This window comes from Lucilia sericata, unplaced genomic scaffold, assembly GCF_015586225.1.
Source record: "Lucilia sericata isolate MDLA Ls3-8-SP2 unplaced genomic scaffold, ASM1558622v1 Contig001343F_arrow, whole genome shotgun sequence".
Taxonomy (NCBI): domain Eukaryota; kingdom Metazoa; phylum Arthropoda; class Insecta; order Diptera; family Calliphoridae; genus Lucilia; species Lucilia sericata.
In genome coordinates, this window is record NW_023995287.1 from 1 (window position 1) to 16,110 (window position 16,110).

Below are 16,110 nucleotides of genomic sequence, written 5' to 3' on the forward strand. Positions count from 1 at the left end.
GATAGATAGATAGATAGATAGATAGATAGATAGATAGATAGATAGATAGATAGAGATAGATAGATAGATAGATAGATAGATAGATAGATAGATAGATAGAGAGATAGATAGATAGATAGATAGATAGATAGATAGATAGAGATAGATAGATAGATAGATAGATAGATAGATAGATAGATATAGATAGATAGATAGATAGATAGATAGATAGATAGATAGATAGATAGATAGATAGATAGATAGATAGATAGATAGATAGATAGATAGATAGATAGATAGATAGATAGATAGATAGATAGATAGATAGATAGATAGATAGATAGATAGATAGATAGATAGATAGATAGATAGATAGATAGATAGATAGATAGATAGATAGATAGATAGATAGATAGATAGATAGATAGATAGATAGATAGATAGATAGATAGATAGATAGATAGATAGATAGATAGATAGATAGATAGATAGATAGATAGATAGATAGATAGATAGATAGATAGATAGATAGATAGATAGATATATAGATAGATAGATAGATAGATAGATAGATAGATAGATAGATAGATAGATAGATAGATAGATAGATAGATAGATAGATAGATAGATAGATAGATAGATAGATAGATAGATAGATAGATAGATAGATAGATAGATAGATAGATAGATAGATAGATAGATAGATAGATAGATAGATAGATAGATAGATAGATAGATAGATAGATAGATAGATAGATAGATAGATAGATAGATAGATAGATAGATAGATAGATAGATAGATAGATAGATAGATAGATAGATAGATAGATAGATAGATAGATAGATAGATAGATAGATAGATAGATAGATAGATAGATAGATAGATAGATAGATAGATAGATAGATAGATAGATAGATAGATAGGATAGATAGATATATAGATAGATAGATAGATAGATAGATAGATAGATAGATAGATAGATAGATAGATAGATAGATAGATAGATAGATAGATAGATAGATAGATAGATAGATAGATAGATAGATAGATAGATAGATAGATAGATAGATAGATAGATAAGATAGATAGATAGATAGATAGATAGATAGATAGATAGATAGATAGATAGATAGATAGATAGTAGATAGATAGATAGATAGATAGATAGATAGATAGATAGATAGATAGATAGATAGATAGATAGATAGATAGAAGATAGATAGATAGATAGATAGATAGATAGATAGATAGATAGATAGATAGATAGATAGATAGATAGATAGATAGATAGATAGATAGATAGATAGATCGATAGATAGATAGATAGATAGATAGATAGATAGATAGATAGATAGATAGATAGATAGATAGATAGATAGATAGATAGATATAGATAGATAGATAGATAGATAGATAGATAGATAGATAGATAGATAGATAGATAGATAGATAGATAGATAGATAGATAGATAGATAGATAGATAGATAGATAGATAGATAGATAGATAGATAGATAGATAGATAGATAGATAGATAGATAGAGCTAGATAGATAGATAGATAGATAGATAGATAGATAGATAGATAGATAGATAGATAGATAGATAGATAGATAGATAGATAGATAGATAGATAGATAGATAGATAGATAGATAAGATAGATAGATAGATAGATAGATAGATAGATAGATAGATAGATAGATCGAAAAATATTCTCTGGCAACTCTCTTTCAAAATGTAAACACCACTGAAGTAAGTGTTGCCAATGCAAAAAAGTTGCCAGATTTAAAAGAGAGTGTTTAATAAATCAGCAAATAAATAAGAAATTTTTAAATTTCGATCAATCTTTTTAAAAATAAACAAAATTTTATCAATATAATTCATTAAATAATGCAAAAATTTACATTTTTAAAACTAGAATTGAAATTATTAACTTGGTCTTATTTCATCTCATAAAATCTAGAGTGTTTTTTTTTTAAGTTTAACTCAATTCTTTCAAAACAATATTGAGTGATCATCCCTAGATGGCAACAAATACAATTAAAAAACTATAATAACAACCGCAAGTAGTAATAGTAGTTGTTGTTGTTGTGGCTAATAAAAGCACTCAATTCAAGTCTGGTATGAATATCGTTTTCATTTTTTCTATGTTTCTCTGCTGACGATCCGACGGTCTGCCTATCTTCTGACAGCGGAAGATCTTGTTGTTGTATTGTTTGAAGCTTTTTCCAATTTTTTTTATACGAAAACAACACAATCAGCTCTAACTAATCGTTCGATATATTTTATGTCTCTGTTGGCTTTTTTTTTTGTTTTCTTCTGTTCCGTATGTTGTGTGAGTTGATATTAACCAAGACAAAACATTTCGGTAGACAATTTAGTCTTAACTTGGCCAGCTTAGCAGATGGCTGGCTTTTAAATTTAGAAACTTGTGAAAAGAAATACTTATATTAAACGAAAATAACAAACAAAACGGAATTTGAAAATAATAAATTATTAATTATAGAAAATATAGAGAAAAAAAAACAACGAAAGTAAATTATATTACAAAAGAAACTACAAAATTTCGGGAAAAAAGTGCTTAAAATACCATTTGAATCATAATAAAAATAAAAGTTTTCCAAATTTTTTTAAATAAAATTTCCAAAGAGAAACAAATTTAATTAAAATCTAAAAAAAAATCCTATTTGGTATTTGTTAAAAATTGCGACATTCTTCTTAAGTGTTTTTTCAAAAACAACGAGTAAACAATTTTTGTTTAAGAAAATTGTTTAATAAATATTACGATTTTGTTAAAGAAAATAAACAAAACTAAATAAACTTCTTGAGCTACTCTACTCTAGGGAGTAGTTATTTTGCCGATTGCTTAATATTGTATTTTCCGCGTGTAATTTTGCTGCTTCTTCTTTAAGCGAAAAACTTTAAAAAGAAAAGGTGAGTAGTACAAGTATAAACATTTTCTCTCACCTGTAACTCTTGGTCAAGGTTGCCAGATCTTGCAAAAAAATATCGATAGCCAATGGAGTAAAAAATTCTGTAGTCAAGACTATAGTCTTTCCATAGTCCAGACTATAGTATGTACGTAGTCTAGACTATTATCTTTTCACAACTAAAATAAAAAGTAATGAGTATTGTCTAGCTATAGTCATGATTACATTCAAGACTATAGCTCGTCTACAGTCAACATTATCTCGTCTATAGTCAAGACTTTAGTATGACTATAGTCTATCTATAATCAAGACTATAGTCTGCCTATAATAGAGACTATAGTCCCTCTATAATCAAGACTATAGTCTGTCTATAGTCTCTCTATAGTCAAGACTATAGTCTGCCTATAGTCAAGACTGTAGTCTACCGATAGTCAAGACTATAGTCTGTCTATAGTCAAGACTATAGCCTGTCAACACACAAGACTATAGTTTGTTATAGTCAAGACTATAGTCTGTCTATTGTTATGACTATGGTCTGGCTATAATTAAGACTATAGTCTGCCTATACTATTGCCAAGACTATTGTCTTCCTATATGAATGTCTACAGTCTACAGTCTTGACTATAGACTGACTATAGTCTTGGCTATAGACAGACTATAGTCTTGACTATCGTTAGACTACAGTCTTGACTATAGGCAGACTATAGTCTTGACTACAGACAGACTATAATCTTGACTATAGACAGACTATAGTCTTGATTATAGGCAGACTATAGTCAAGACTATATTCTGCCTATAGTCAAGACTGTAGTCTACCGATAGTCAAGACTATAGTCTGTCTATAGCCAAGACTATAGTCAGTCTATAGTCAAGACTGTAGACTGTAGACATTCATATAGGAAGGCAATAGTCCTGGCAATAGTATAGGCAGACCATAGTCTTAACAATAGACAGACTATAGTCTTGACTATAACAAACTATAATCTTGTGTGTTGACAGGCTATAGTCTTGACTATAGACAGACTATAGTCTTGACTATCGGTAGACTACAGTCTTGACTATAGGCAGACTATAGTCCTGACTATAGAGAGACTATAGTCTTGACTATAGAGAGACAATAGACAAACTATAGTCTTGACTATAGGCAGACTATAGTCTTGATTATAGAGGGACTATAGTCTCTATTATAGGCAGACTATAGTCTTGATTATAGATAGACTATAGGCTGTAAGCAGACTATAGTCTTGACTATAGACAGACTATAGTCAGCCTATATTCAAAACTATAGTCTGCCTATATGTATGTCTATAGTCAAGACTATAGTCTGTCTATAGTCAAGACTATAGTCTGCCTATAATCAAGGCTATAGTCTACCTATAATCAAGACTATAGTCTGCCTATAGTCAAGACTATATTCTGCCTATAGTCAAGACTATAGTCTGCCTGTAGTCAAGACTATAGTCTGCCTATAATCAAGACTATATATAGTCTGTCTATAGCCAAGACTATAGTCAGTCTATAGTCAAGACTATAGTCAGTCTATAGTCAAGACTATAACCTGTCAACACACAAGACTATAGTTTGTTATAGTCAAGACTATAGTCTGTCTATAATTAAGACTATAGTCTGCCTATAATCAAGACTATTGTCTGCCTATATGTAGGTCCACAGTCAAGACTATTGTCTGCCTATATGTAGGTCCACAGTCAAGACTATATATAGTCTGCCTATAATCAAGACTATAGTCAACCTATAATCAAGACTATAGTCTGCCTTTAGTCAAGACCATAGTCAAAGCTATAGCACGTCTATAGTTAAGACTATAGTCTGTATATAGTCCAGACTATAGTTTGAATATAGTCTTGACTAAAGACTGTATATAGTTAAGAATATAGTCCATCGATAGTCAAGACTATAGTCTATCTATAGTCAAGACTATAGTCTGTCTATAGCCAAGACTATAATATGTCTATAAGCAATACGAGTCTAGTCCATAGTCTAGTCTAGAATCTAGTCTACAGTCCATAGTCTGCCTATGGTCTAGTCTGTAGCATAGTCTATTGTCTAGTCTACAGTCTACTCTAAACTATAGCCTAATATTGATCATATCGGGGCTAACCAAACTTTGAAAAGCCTTCTTTTGCCCTCATCTGGCAGCACTATCAGCTCTAGCTTTTGCTTAAGTTGTTTTCATTCTTTAGAGAGAAAGAGATTATGGACGAAGTGCGTACTATAGTCTGGTTTATTTTTACAGCAATTTGTGTTTTTTTTTTTTTTTTTGGTTAAGCTTGGTTTGTTGTTATTGCTGGAAAATTCAAGTTATTTCCTTTTTTCTTCTTCTTCTTCTTGAATTTTATGAGTGACTGACAAGTGTATTGTGTTTTGTTGTTGTTTGTTTATTTGAAGGTTTATTAACCAATATTTATTTTAAGTTTATTTATTTGTATATTGGTTGTACGTGTGTGTAGTGGATAAAGTAATTATTAGGTTTTATTTTACAACTACAGACAATAAAAAATAATAATAAAAACCATCTAATTAGTAAGGCATTGTTTTGTCGAAGAAGAAAATTTAACTTTAGTTTTAAAACAAGATTTAAAATAAACGAAATAAAATCGTTAAAAAGTTCGGTATTTGTTATAGGCATTAGGAACTTAAAATACATGGTGTGAAATATTTAAAAAATGTGATGCAAAAAAGTAGTTTAAAATATAGTCTAGTCAATATCTTGTTTCAAAGTATTTAAGTCTATAGGTTTATAGTTTGGTCTATAGTCTAGTCTATAGTCCAGTCTATAGTCTAATCTATAGTCTAGTCTATAGTCTAGTCTATAGTCTAATCTATAGTCTAGTCTATAGTCTAGTCTATAGTCTAGTCTATAGTCTAGTCTATAGTCTAGTCTATAGTCTAGTCTATAGTCTAGTCTATAGTCTAGTCTATAGTCTAGTCTATAGTCTAGTCTATAGTCTAGTCTATAGTCTAGTCTATAGTCTAGTCTATAGTCTAGTCTATAGTCTAGTCTATATTCTAGTCTATAGTCTAGTCTATAGTCTAGTCTATAGTCTAGTCTATAGTCTAGTCTATAGTCTAGTCTATAGTCTAGTCTATAGTCTAGTCTAGTCTAGTCTATAAGTCTAGTCTATAGTCTAGTCTATAGTCTAGTCTATAGTCTAGTCTATAGTCTAGTCTATAGTCTAGTCTATAGTCTAGTCTATAGTCTAGTCTATAGTCTAGTCTATAGTCTAGTCTATAGTCTAGTCTATAGTCTAGTCTATAGTCTAGTCTATAGTCTAGTCTACAGTCTAGTCTATAGTCTAGTCTATAGTCTAGTCTATAGTCTAGTCTATAGTCTAGTCTATAGTCTAGTCTATAGTCTAGTCTATAGTCTAGTCTATAGTCTAGTCTATAGTCTAGTCTATAGTCTAGTCTATAGTCTAGTCTATAGTCTAGTCTAGTCTATAGTCTAGTCTATAGTCTAGTCTATAGTCTAGTCTAGTCTACAGTCTAGTCTATAGTCTAGTCTATAGTCTAGTCTATAGTCTAGTCTATAGTCTAGTCTATAGTCTAGTCTATAGTCTAGTCTATAGTCTAGTCTATAGTCTAGTTATAGTCTATAGTCTAGTCTAGTCTATAGTCTAGTCTATAGTCTAGTCTATAGTCTTTAAAGTATTTAAGTCTATAGTCTAGAGCATAGTTATGTTAATAGTAAAGACTATAGTTTCGTCTTGTCTATACTTCAGTCTATAGTTTAGTCCAGTTTATAGTTTGGTCTATAGTCTAGTCTTTAGTCTAGTCTATAGTCTAGTCTTTAGTCTAGTCTTTAGTCTACTCTTTAGTCTAGTCTAGTATAGTCTAGTCTATAGTCTACTCTTTAGTCTAGTCTAGTCTAGTCTATAGTCTAGTCTATAGTCTAGTCTATAGTCTAGTCTATAGTCTAGTCTATAGTCTAGTCTATAGTCTAGTCTATAGTCTAGTCTATAGTCTAGTCTATAGTCTAGTCTATAGTCTAGTCTATAGTCTAGTCTATAGTCTAGTCTATAGTCTAGTCTATAGTCTAGTCTATAGTCTAGTCTATAGTCTAGTCTATAGTCTAGTCTATAGTCTAGTCTATAGTCTAGTCTATAGTCTAGTCTATAGTCTAGTCTATAGTCTAGTCTATAGTCTGGTCTATATTCTAGTCTATAGTCTAGTCTATAGTCTAGTCTATAGTCTAGTCTATAGTCTAGTCTATAGTCTAGTCTATAGTCTAGTCTATAGTCTAGTCTATAGTCTAGTCTATAGTCTAGTCTATAGTCTAGTCTATAGTCTAGTCTATAGTCTAGTCTATAGTCTAGTCTATAGTCTAGTCTATAGTCTAGTCTATAGTCTAGTCTATAGTCTAGTCTATAGTCTAGTCTATAGTCTAGTCTATAGTCTAGTCTATAGTCTAGTCTATAGTCTAGTCTATAGTCTAGTCTATAGTCTAGTCTATAGTCTAGTCTATAGTCTAGTCTATAGTCTAGTCTATAGTCTAGTCTATAGTCTAGTCTATAGTCTAGTCTATAGTCTAGTCTATAGTCTAGTCTATAGTCTAGTCTATAGTCTAGTCTATAGTCTAGTCTATAGTCTAGTCTATAGTCTAGTCTATAGTCTAGTCTATAGTCTAGTCTATAGTCTAGTCTATAGTCTAGTCTATAGTCTAGTCTATAGTCTAGTCTATAGTCTAGTCTATAGTCTAGTCTATAGTCTAGTCTATAGTCTAGTCTATAGTCTAGTCTATAGTCTAGTCTATAGTCTAGTCTATAGTCTAGTCTATAGTCTAGTCTATAGTCTAGTCTATAGTCTAGTCTATAGTCTAGTCTATAGTCTAGTCTATAGTCTAGTCTATAGTCTAGTCTATAGTCTAGTCTATAGTCTAGTCTATAGTCTAGTCTATAGTCTAGTCTAAAGTCTAGTCTATAGTCTAGTCTATAGTCTAGTCTATAGTCTAGTCTATAGTCTAGTCTATAGTCTAGTCTATAGTCTAGTCTATAGTCTAGTCTATAGTCTAGTCTATAGTCTAGTCTATAGTCTAGTCTATAGTCTAGTCTATAGTCTAGTCTATAGTCTAGTCTATAGTCTAGTCTATAGTCTAGTCTATAGTCTAGTCTATAGTCTAGTCTATAGTCTATAGAATAGAATAGAATAGAATAGAATAGAATAGAATCTTTATTTTCATATTAAGTTGTTTACAATAAATATTTTTATAAACATATTATATTTTAGAAATAAAGATAAAACAGCATGGTTTATAAGAAAAAACCGTCAGCTGTAAATACATACAATGTCATAGTTAGTAGTTAAATTCATTTATTAATATTGCCCTATACTTTATAGCACTTTTTACATAGTTATAAAGGCTAACCCAAAAAATATCTTCACCATTTAGTACTTGAATAAGTTCTGTATCCGTTAATATTACTTTACCAAAACCGTGTATTCGAATATAGTTAAATATGGGACACCTTGCAATAAAATGACGAGTTGTTTCAACTTCATTTAAATTGCATAAGGAGCATAACCTTGATGTTTCCTCTCTATACTGATTTCCATTTAATGGCAGTAGATCAGCTCTTGCCTTTAGTATATAACTTATTTGCTCCTGACTGTAGGCTTCATTACAATAACTTTGACCTTTGTGCAACTTCAAAAACTTGTAGATTCTTTGTTGGCTATTAGTTGCTTTTAGTACGTGATCATGATGAATTGCAGTTTTCATGGTCTCAATAATATTTATGCAGTTATCATTCCATGTTATTTTATTTCGTTCTAAGCTCAAAAGTGAAATATTAAGTTCTTGCATTTTTGTTTCATATCTTTAAACCAGAATATATTTCTTGATATAATGATATTAGATAATTTGTGTGGTAATCTTTCAGTATCATAGTCAAACAAGGTTTTTGAGATATATTGTAAATGCAGACAGTATGTGTAAATATGGCCAGCTTGCTGTGAAGTTTCTAGTGCTATCACATAGTTGGGTGTATTATTGGGTAGTTTCAGAATACGTTTCGTGAAATACCTTTGTAATTTATCAATCTCTTCAAAACAAGTGTTTCCCCATACCTGCGCTCCATAACTTTGTATCGATCTACACACTGCCAAGAAAAATTTCCATTTAGCTTTTAATGACACGTTTCTATTTCCCACAAAATTTTTCCATGTTAAATTTATACAAACTTTGGCCGCATCGTTTTTTTGGGTTATATGTTTGGAATATGACATTTTAGGGGTCAAAATTATTCCCAAATATTTGTATTCTGATACTATTTTTACAGTTTGTCCATTAAAATTCCATATTTCTTTTGCACTGGTTCTTCCACTTTTTCTAAATATCATTATTTCCGATTTACTAAGGTTTACCTCCATCCCCCACAGATGGCAATATTCTTCTAAATTTTTTATCATTTGTTGTAAGACTTCAACTTCTTCTGCCAATATTACTATGTCATCAGCATACATAAGTAATCGAATATTTATACCATCCACTGTTAAACCTCCCTTGAGTGAGTCGTGTAAATCATTTAAATATAGAGCAAACAATAGCGGTGATAACAGACATCCTTGTTTTACTCCAGTTTTCGTATCAAAATAATTTGAAAGTTCCTCTCCATTCCAAATAGCTGATTTTGTATTTTGGTAGATTTGTTCAATACAATTGACCATTTTTGTCGATATTCCCATTTGATGAAGTTTGAATATTAATAACTTCCGTGGAACGCGATCAAAAGCAGCTTTAAAGTCCACAAAGAAAGCGTATACTTTTCGATTTTCTCCGAATTTTATGTTTACAATTGCTGTAAGGTTATAAATATTATCAATAGTTGAATATTTTCTTCGAAACCCTGCTTGATACTCATTTAGTTTTCCATGAATTTCACACCAACTTGATATTCTTTCATGGATTATCCCCATCATTATTTTTGCAATAACATTCATAAAAGAAATTCCTCTGTAATTGTTCGCTATGTTCACATCTCCTTTTTTGTGTATTGGGAATATAATATTTTTTTGAAAAACTTCATAATTTGTTTGGCCTTCTAATACTTGAGTATATGCTATCGCCAGTGCTTTTAGAAAATGTTCACTTGCATGTTTAAAAAATTCGTAAGGAATCCGATCTTCACCAGGAGCTTTATTCGGTTTTGCCTTTCCTAGTTACCTTTTTATTTCAAATAGGGTTATGGGTGAGTCCAAAAAAGTATCTTCTACAATATTAACTGCATAATGCATCTCAACCAAACTAACTGCAGGATTTAATAATTCTTTAAAATATGCATAAAGACTTTCAATATTAACATACCTAGTCTATATTAACATAGACTAGTCTATAGTCTAGTCTATAGTCTAGTCTATAGTCTAGTCTATAGTCTAGTCTATAGTCTAGTCTATAGTCTAGTCTATAGTCTAGTCTATAGTCTAGTCTATAGTCTAGTATATAGTCTAGTCTATAGTCTAGTCTATAGTCTAGTCTATAGTCTAGTCTATAGTCTAGTCTATAGTCTAGTCTATAGTAGTCTGTAGTTTCAACGTTTTAATAAGTTCCCTTAGAAGTAATAGATTAGTCTATAGTCTAGAATATAATCTATTCTTTAGTCAATATAGGTTTTTATGCTCATTTTTAATTTTGTAATGTAGCTTTTCTATTTTATTGCTAATTGGTTCTATGCCCTTCCAATATAAAGTTAGACAAACTTCAGTCTTCTAAATCATACATTATTAATAGATTTGCATTAAATATACATTAAACCACATTTTAACATATTAATTATGTGTTTAATATTATGCAGTTTTAAGAATTCTTGAAAATATTCCACATAAATTAAAGAACTAATTAGATTTAGCTCAAAAATTCAACTAAAAATAAATTTTTCCATGTGACACCTTTAATTTTGGCATTCACTGTGAAATGTAGACATATAATAAAACATAATTAATTTATACATTAATATTTATAAATTAGTAAAAAAACGAATCAAAAACTAAACACATAAACAGAAATCCTATTTTCGTAACTTGACGACAGCGAAATGTTAAAGATTTTTATGAAAAGAAAGTTTAAACAATTTTAAATAAAAACAAAAAACTAGTCAATATTAATCATCAGCTTCTTTCTCATCATGATGATTTCTTACAAATTCCATATGGTTGTTTTTTCTGTTAAGATTTTAATCTATTAAAACTTAAGTTGTTTTCGTGCAAAATAAATAAACGTGTGTCATAATTCGATTTAATATTAATATTCACAAAGCTAAAGGGTATGTTCAGTTTTAAGTCGAAGCCTAAAGCTATAAAAATAATTTAATAATATTTGCATAATTTTTGCTGCTTTAAGATAACTAAATGATTGCAACTTTATTTGTAGTTGTATGAATATATTTTAATTTCTTTAAATACAATTAACATTATGTTATAATTTTGATATTAACTATAAATTGTTTAAATAATGTAATAACTTATTAACTAAAATGTGTGTTGCCAACTATTTTTGAAGATCTGTCAATTTTCCCTATGAAATTTGTCACTTTAACTCAAATGTAATAAATTAACTAAATTACATATTCATTTTAAAACCATTCATTATCTATAGTTTAATCTTTACTTAAGTTTTTTTTCTTAAACTCTTTTTTTTGACATAATCGTCTTTACATAATAACCTTAGGCATAGAAAAAAATTATCTGAAAAGGTTTCAGTGGTTGGCAATTTTTTTTTCCTCCTCTCTGTTGTGGTCGATAAATTTCAAATTAAACATGCTGTTTAAAAGTGAAATCATTTAAAATGATCATCGATCTTTTTATGCAAAGTTAATGTAAATTAGCTAATACTACTGAAAAATTGCAACAACAACAACAGCAACAAAAAAAGGTTAATACGAAGCAGAGAAATTGTAATAAAATGTTACAAAATTTAAATAAAATTAAGAAAGACAATTTCTGTTATCTTTTACAGCGATATATAGACCAAATTACAACTAAACTGTGGATTTAACGATAGACTAGAATAGACTATAGACTAGACTATAGACTAGACTATAGACTAGACTATAGACTAGACTATAGACTAGACTATAGACTAGACTATAGACTAGACTATAGACTAGACTAATAGACTAGACTATAGACTAGACTATAGACTAGACTATAGACTAGACTATAGACTAGACATATAGACTAGACTATAGACTAGACTATAGACTAGACTATAGACTAGACTATAGACTAGACTATAGACTAGACTATAGGACTAGACTATAGACGAGACTATAGACTAGACTATAGACTAGACTATAGACTAGACTATAGACGAGACTATAGACTAGACTATAGACTAGACTATAGACTAGCTATAGACTAGACTATAGACTAGACTATAGACTAGACTATAGACTAGACTATAGACTAGACTTAGACTAGACATAGACAGACTATAGACTAGACTATAGACTAGACTATAGACTAGACTATAGACTAGACTATAGACTAGACTATAGACTAGACTATAGACTAGCTATAGACTGAGACTATAGACTAGACTAAGACTAGACTATAGACTAGCTATAGACTAGACTATAGACTAGACTATAGACTAACTATAGACTAGACGAATAGACTATATAGACTAGACTATAGACTAGACTATAGACAGACTATAGACTAGACTATAGACTAAGACTATAGACTAGACTATGACTAGACTATAGACTAGACTATAGACTAGACTATAGACTAGACTATAGACTAGACTATAGACTAGACTATAGACTATAGACTACTAGACTAGACTATAGACTAGACTATAGACTAGACTATAGACTAGACTATAGACTAGACTATAGACTAGACTATAGACTAGACTATAGACTAGACTATAGACTAGACTATAGACTAGACTATAGACTAGACTATAGACTAGACAGATATGACTAGACTATAGACTAGACTAGAAGACTAGACTATAGACTAGAGCTATAGACTAGACTATAGACTAGACTATAGACTAGACTATAGACTAGAACTATCAGACTAGACTATAGACTAGACTATAGACTAGACTATAGACTAGACTATAGACTAGACTATAGACTAGACCTATAGACTAGACTATAGACTAGACCTATAGACTAGAATATAGACTAGACTATAGACTAGACTATAGACTAGACTATAGACTAGAATATAGACTAGACTATAGACTAGACTATCGACTAGACTATAGACTAGACTATAGACTAGACTAAGACTAGACTATAGACTAGACTATAGACTAGACTATAGACTAGACTATAGACTAGACTATAGACTAGACTATAGACTAGACTATAGACTAGACTATAGACTAGACTATAGACTAGACTAGACTATAGACTAGACTATAGACTAGACTATAGACTAGACTATAGACTAGACTATAGACTAGACTATAGACTAGACTATAGACTAGACTATAGACTAGACTATAGACTAGACTATAGACTAGACTATAGACTAGAATATAGACTAGACTATAGACTAGACTATAGACTAGACTATAGACTAGACTATAGACTAGACTATAGACTAGACTATAGACTAGACTATAGACTAGACTATAGACTAGACTATAGACTAGACTATAGACTAGACTATAGACTAGACTATAGACTAGACTATAGACTAGACTATAGACTAGACTATAGACTAGACTATAGACTAGACTAGACTATAGACTAGACTATAGACTAGACTAGACTATAGACTAGACTAGACTATAGACTAGACTAGACTATAGACTAGACTATAGACTAGACTATAGACTAGACTATAGACTAGACTATAGACTAGACTATAGACTAGACTATAGACTAGACTATAGACTAGACTATAGACTAGACTATAGACTAGACTATACACTAGACTAGACTATAGACTAGACTATAGACTAGACTATACACTAGACTAGACAATAGACTAGACTAGACTATAGACTAGACTATAGACTAGACTATAGACTAGACTATAGACTAGACTATAGACTAGACTATAGACTAGACTATAGACTAGACTATAGACTAGACTATAGACTAGACTATAGACTAGACTATAGACTAGACTATAGACTAGACTATAGACTAGACTATAGACTAGACTATAGACTAGACTATAGACTAGACTATAGACTAGACTATAGACTAGACTATAGACTAGACTATAGACTAGACTATAGACTAGACTATAGACTAGACTATAGACTAGACTATAGACTAGACTATAGACTAGACTATAGACTAGACTATAGACTAGACTATAGACTAGACTATAGACTAGACTATAGACTAGACTATAGACTAGACTATAGACTAGACTATAGACTAGACTATAGACTAGACTATAGACAGACTATAGACTAGACTATAGACTAGACAATAGACTAGAACTATAGACTAGACTATAGACTAGACTATAGACTAGACTATAGACTAGACTATAGACTAGACTATAGACTCGACTATAGACTAGACTATAGACTAGACTATAGACTAGACTATAGACTAGACTATAGACTAGACTATAGACTAGACTATAGACTAGACTATAGACTAGACCTATAGACTAGACTATAGACTAGACTATAGACTAGACTATAGACTAGACTATAGACTAGACTATAGACTAGACTATAGACAGACTATAGACTAGACTATAGACTAGACTATAGACTAGACTATAGACTAGACTATAGACTAGACTATAGACGAGACATAGACTAGACTATAGGACTAGACTATAGACTAGGACCTAGACTATAGACTAGACTATAGACTAGACTATAGACTAGACTATAGATAGACTCTAGACTAGACTATAGACTAGACTATAGACTAGACTATATACTAGACTATAGACTAGACTATAGACTAGACTATAGCTAGACTATAGACTAGACTATAGACTAGACTATAGACTAGACTATAGACTAGACTATACACTAGACTAGACTATAGACTAGACTATAGACTAGACTATACACTAGACTAGACAATAGACTAGACTAGACATAGACCTAGACTATAGACTAGACTATATACTAGACTATAGACTAGACTATAGACTAGACTATAGACTAGACTATAGACTAGACATAGACTAGACTATAGACTAGCTATAGACTAGACTATAGACTAGACTATAGACTAGACTATAGACTAGACTATGAGATAGACTATAGACTAGACTATAGACTAGACTATAGACTAGACTATAGACTAGACTATAGACTAGACTATAGACTAGACTATAGACCTAGACTATAGACTAGACTATAGACAGACTATAGACTAGACTATAGACTAGACTATAGACTAGACTATAGACTAGACTATAGACTAGACTATAGACTAGACTATAGACTAGACTATAGACTAGACTATAGACTAGACTATAGACTAGACTATAGACTAGACTATATTCTGTAGTCTAGTCTATAGTCAAGTCTATAGTGTAGTCTATAGTATAGTCTATAGCCTAGTCTAGTCTGTAGTCTAGACAGATTGATGACCACATTGTTGTCTACATTATAGTCTAGTCCATAGATTAAAATATAGCATGTAGTCTGTTCCCATATTTATCTAGACTTCATATAATACTAGATACTAGACTTTAGTTAGAATTTCAAAATATTTTTTGCAATTTTTTTTATTGTTAAAATTATCTTTGTTGTTAATTTTTTCAAATTAATTATTATTTGAAATAATATTATTAAAATTGCCTTTTATTTCAGAATACTTCCGTATTTATGAGTTTTATTTATAATTCTAATTTTTGTTGTTCTTAAATTCAAATTAATGCGTTTGATTCTAATTTGTTTATAATCATTTTTATTTATGAGTGTTAATAAATTTATTTTTTTTATTTTATTTTTTTTTTTTTATAAGCAAATCACGTTGTTTACACCCCAAATCTGAAGTAAAGATTTGTTTTTATAATTATAATTTATAAAAAAAAAACCTTGATAGTTCACTATTTGCTGTTAGTGTATTGAAATGTTTTAAGTATTTTATAGAAAATACTGTAAATAGTGGTTAAATTAGGTAGAAAATTAATTAAAATTAAGAAATTTTGTGTTAAATTTTTTTTTTTTAAATAATAATTAAAAATCGAAAGTATTAAGACTTGTTTTTTTAGAAAGATTATGTAATATTTTGTT

General features: G+C 30.1%; 1 protein-coding gene across 1 annotated transcript in view; it reads left to right on the forward strand.

Moving 5' to 3' along the window:
- Positions 1-2,313: 2,313 nt before the first annotated feature.
- LOC119611042 (putative fatty acyl-CoA reductase CG8303) overlaps positions 2,314-16,110 on the forward strand; it is a 40,563-nt gene continuing 26,766 nt past the window's right edge. Inside the window, exon 1 of the mRNA XM_037966499.1 lies at positions 2,314-2,913. The gene's annotated coding sequence lies outside the window, so the exon portion shown is untranslated. The remainder of the gene's footprint in view (positions 2,914-16,110) is intronic.